Source organism: Pinus tabuliformis, chromosome 9 (assembly GCF_031772625.1).
Source record: "Pinus tabuliformis cultivar Carrire ecotype Pingquan chromosome 9, CPIR1, whole genome shotgun sequence".
Lineage (NCBI taxonomy): Eukaryota > Viridiplantae > Streptophyta > Pinopsida > Pinales > Pinaceae > Pinus > Pinus tabuliformis.
The window spans coordinates 882010625-882016017 of NC_142307.1; the positions used below are offsets into that span (position 1 = coordinate 882010625).

Sequence of the window (5393 nt, forward strand, 5' to 3'; positions counted from 1 at the left end):
TACTGGTGAATCAAGTCAACAAAAATAAAAATACCTCATACAAATTTCACTTTTAATCACCAAAATTGTGATTATAATTTTCAACCATAGATAAGGTCAAGCCCTTGAAGAACAGATCACCATATTATCTTACTTGACACCTGAACCTCTCTAAAACCCCACAAACCAAACCAACTTCGAGAACTACCAAACCTCTGTTGCAGATGAAGTTAAACAGCCACTTACAAAAACCTTTTGCCCAAAACAATACACGTAAAGCTCCATCCCCCACACATTTTCCCTTGAACGTTCTGACACAATATGATTCGACTACAACTACAAAAGCTCAAACCCCGACAAATTCCCAGACCCAGACATTGCAAAAACATAACCGACAAGAAGTGAAACTGCAAATTTCAGTGAGACACTGGAGGATAATCCCAAGCTCAGAGTTTTTTAGCCAGCACCCCATGGCAAATTCCCACACTCTCCCCCACCTCCACAGAATTCGAACTCTGACTCCCACAGTTATGATGCAGTGCAAACAGCAAGAGCAAAATGAAAACAAGGCCATAGTGGTGAAATGGTGAAATCGATCCCATAGTGGGTAGACCCAAGTCACTGTATACCCACATTGAATGGGTAATTCACAGTAGCTCCACCGGCACATATGGCATGTCCCCTCCAGCCTTTCGTCCCATGTTATTCTTTCGCTTATGTCACCAGTTTTCATTTTCACGGCCTTAGCAGTGGCAATTACTGCTTACAATATTGTTGTGGTGTGTGACTTGTTTCCCCCATTCATGCCATTGTTGCATGCTTCTTCTCTGCCATATCAGCTTACGAAACCCGCTTTCGCCCTCTTGCTCATCTTTAGGATGGAGGCTTCCTATTCTCGTTATGAGGAGGGGAGAAAAGCATGGACTATGGTTATCTCTGGTGCCAAGGATTTTGCAAGGCAGGCCATAACGTGGATCCGAATTTCTAATGATGCCCATTTGAAGGATAAGCTTTTGCAATATATTATGGCCTTTCTTGTGGTTCACAAGGTCAGTAATAATCTTCAGGATCCATTTTTATAGGTAGTTGAATTGAGTGAGAACACTTGAGGTGTCTGCGCATTGCTACACCCTACATACAAACAGTTTGATGTGTTGAATTTTTATGAATAACTAGGTACTATGTCAAATGCCTCCATTCGGAATTTTGGTTAAAGATTCATATTCACAGATAATTTTGGTTAAATATTCAGATTCACAAATAATTTTGGTTAAATATTCACATCTACAAGTAATTAGTCTTGGATTGACTTCTCTAATAGCCCAGTTTTCATCTCCAGACTAGTAATGTATATGTTATAGCTCTAACCCGAAAATATATGAGAAATAGAAATAAACCCAATAAATAATAAGATCTGAATAGATAGAAATTATTCTTTATTGATCAAACCCTTAAGGTAGGGCATCACCATACATTCACTCCTTAAGGAAGGAGAACACTCCACAAGCCATATGTCTGTTCATACAATATTCTTTGACAGCTCTCCATTTGGAGTCTCTAGCCTCTATATAGGCCTCATACATACAATACCATGGGTCATTACCATGGTTCCCTCATACCATCGAAATAATACCATGGGCCCATTACCTTATTACTAACTACTTGTGGTCCCTCACATGATACGGGTTAACCACCTTATTTATTACTATGGCCCATCTCATTATTACATTATACCTGGGGGGGATAATATGGGGTACAAAGGGAGGTACCCAAGGGAATAATGTAATAATGGGATGGGCCATAGTAATAAATAAGGTGGCTAACATGTATCATGTAAGGGACCACAAGCAGTTAGTAATAAGGTAATGGGCCCATGGTATTAGTTCGATGGCATGAGGGAACCACGGTATTGTATGTATGAGGCCTATATAGGGGCTAGAGACTCCACATGGAGAGGTGTCAAGAAATATTGTATGAACAAACATATGGCTTGTGGAGTGTTCTCCTTCCTTAAGGAGTGAATGTATGGGGTTACCCTACCTTAAGGGTTTAATCAATAAAGAATCATTTCTATCTATATTCAGATCTTGTTTTTCTTACGTTTATTTATATTATCATTTATTTCCAGGTTAGAGCTATAACAAGTGGTATCAAAGCACTTTCTTGGGCAAAAGTGGGGATTTTTTTTTTTTTGCAGGATTTCTAGGGCGTCGAGATTGTAGATCAGATCTGTACATTTTGGGGGAAAATGTATAAAATATAATTACAGATCTGGATTCTTTGTGAAAAAATACCAGATTTCAAAAAAAAAAAATCAACCGAATTGGAGTCTGGATGAAGGAGATATCACTATTCTAAAAATCAGTGATGTTGCGAACATTTTTTCGGGGCAGTGAGTTGGCTGCACAGATCTCTACATTTTGGAAAAAAATCTGCAAAATCTAATTATAGATCAGAATTCTTTGTGAAAAAATACCCGATTTCAAAAAAAAAAAATCAGTCGAATCAGAGTCCGGATGAGGGAGATATCGCTGATTTAAAATCAATTTTTTTTTCAGAAATTTTGGTGACGGCGGGAGAGTTACAGCGCAGATATGAAATTCTAGTGCCTGGCTCAAGATTTCTACCACATGGGCAGGTGTAGAATGGTTGTTCCAATTCCAAAAATAGGTCATAATAGAGATTCTGAGCAATATTGATGGAATTGTGGCCATTTCAAATTGTCGCCAAGTAAGTGAATTTTTCTCAAACCCTCTTCATGGAAAATTTTACAAGAAAAGATGATAGCCCTACTATTGAAGAATTCATACAAAAACTAAAGAGCATATATGGGGTATTTTGGAAGTCTATAGTACTAATTGGTTTGAAAGAAGAGGCCGCCATATGGTGGAACTCACTTGGCATCAAAGACTTGTCCAAATTTTCGAATGAAGATTTGGAAAAAATCCTCATGGACAAATGGTCTCAGGCTAGAAAAAAGATAAGGGGAAACATGTGGGGTTATTTCCTACTGGTATATCCTTATTATAGGTTCATGGATTGATTCAAAAGGAGAAGATCATTATTTCTATAAATCCTAGTTGCAAGCATAATTTTATCAATGTTAATTTAGCAAAAAAATTGCAAGTTTCAGCAAAACACATTGAAAACACACAGGTGAATGATGAGGATGTTCACGTGTATAAGGATTTGAAGATTTCTATGGATAAGTATGTGTTGCAAGGTGACTTTTATACTTCAGAGATTGATAATATGGATGTTGTTTTGGGATATCCTTGGATGGAATCTGTGGGTACTATCAATATTAATGTGCAAAGGAAATTCTTGAAGCTCAGGTATAAAAAGAAGAAAATTACATTACAGGATATTTCCATCAATAAACAGGTAGAGTACATGGAGGCTGAAGCAGAAGATGTTCCAAGGACTGACATATCAGATGATGAGCCAATGATGATTGACAATCAAACACAAACAGAGGCTAAAGCAAAAAAGGTTACAGGTGTTGATCCATCAGATCAGGGCTCAGTGGTTGAAGTGATATTGGAAGATAAGACACTACAGTAAGCACCCCAACATGCACCAGATAACAATCAGGCTCTAATAAAGGGTGAATTAAAGAAAAAGACAATGTGGGTTAAAACTTCAACATATCATCACCCACATCACCCCGCAAGACAACAACCAAAAAGATGGCAACCAACTAGCCACAAGGACAAAAACCCCCGCATGACAGATAGAGTGGAGCGAAGATCCACCTACTACACATCAACATAGAAGATCTGCCACGGTCAACTTCCATCTCAAGCGAGCGAGGCACCAGTGAGATTGAGGGTTCACCTTTCTCTTGGATGGCTAGATGCATGTGCATGGTACCAGTGGACTACTCTTTTGAGTATATCTTATTATTTATGTTCTTCCCATGTTTCGGGGACGAAACATGCTAAGGGGGGTGGAATGTTATATACCTGGGGGGGATAATATGGCGTACAAAGGGAGGTACCCAAGGGAATAATTTAATAATGGGATGGGCCATAGTAATAAATAAGGTGGCTAACCTGTATCATGTAAGGGACCACAAGTAGTTAGTAATAAGGTAATGGGCCCATGGTATTAGTTCGATGGTATGAGGGAACCATGGTATTGTATGTATGAGCCGTATATAGAGGCTAGAGACTCCACATGGAGAGGTGTCAAGGAATATTGTATGAACAAGCATATGGTTTGTGGAGTGTTCTCCTTCCTTAAGGAGTGAATGTATGGTGTTGCCCTACCTTAAGGGTTTTGATATCAATCAAGAAGCATTTCTATCTATTTCTTGCTTATTATTCGTGGGTTTATTTCTATTATCTTATATTTTTTGATCAAATCTATAACAAGCACTCCACAAGCCATATGCCTGTTCATACAATATTCCTTGACACCTCTCCATGTAGAGTCTCTAGCCTCTATATAGGCCTCATATATACAATACCATGGGTCATTACCATGGTTCCCTCATACCATCGAACTAATACCATGGTCCCATTACCTTATTACTACCTACTTGTGGTCCCTTACATGATACGGGTTAACCACCTTATTTATTACTTTGGCCCATCCCATTATTACATTATTCCCTTGGGTACCTCCCTTTGTACCCCATATTATCCCCCTCTAGGTATATAACATTCACTCCCTTTAGCAAGTTCCATCCTCGAAACATGGGAAGAACATAAATAATAAGATCTACTCAAAAGAGTAGTCCACTGGCCGTACCATGCACGTGCATCTAGCCATCCAAGAGAAAGGTGAACTTTCGATCTCGCTAGTGCCTCACTCGCTTGAGATGGAAGTTGACTGTGGCAGCTCTTCTAGGTTGATGTGTAGTAGGTGGATCTTCGCTCTGCTCTATTTGTCATGCGGGGGTTGTTGTCCTTGTGGCTAGTTGGTTGCCATCTTGTTGGTTGTTGTCTTGCGGGGTGATGATATGTTGAAGTTTTAACCCACGGTGTCCTTTTCTTTAATTCACCCTTTACTAGACCCTGATTATTATCTGGTGCATGTTGGAGTGCTTGCTGTGGTGTCTTATCTTCCAATATTACTTCAACCATTGAGCCCTCATCTGATGGATCAACACCTGTAACCTTTTCTGCTTCGGCCTCTATTTGTGTTTGATTGTCAATCATCACTGGCTCATCATCTGATATTTCAGTCCCTATAACATCTTCTGTTTTAGCCTCCATGTACTCTACCTGTTTATTGATGGAAATTTCCTGTAATGTAATTTTCTTCTTTTTATGCTAGAGCTTCAGGAATTTCTTTTGCACATCAATATTGATAGTACCCACAGATTCTATCCAAGGATATCCCAAAACAACATCTATATTATCCATCTCTGAAGTATAAAAATCACCATGCAACACATACTTATCCAT

General features: G+C 38.9%; 1 pseudogene; it reads left to right on the plus strand.

The window, feature by feature from the left end:
• Positions 1–203: 203 nt before the first annotated feature.
• On the plus strand, positions 204–1061 carry LOC149151601 (voltage-dependent chloride channel 1, chloroplastic-like; annotated as a pseudogene).
• The last annotated feature ends 4332 nt before the right edge of the window (positions 1062–5393 follow it).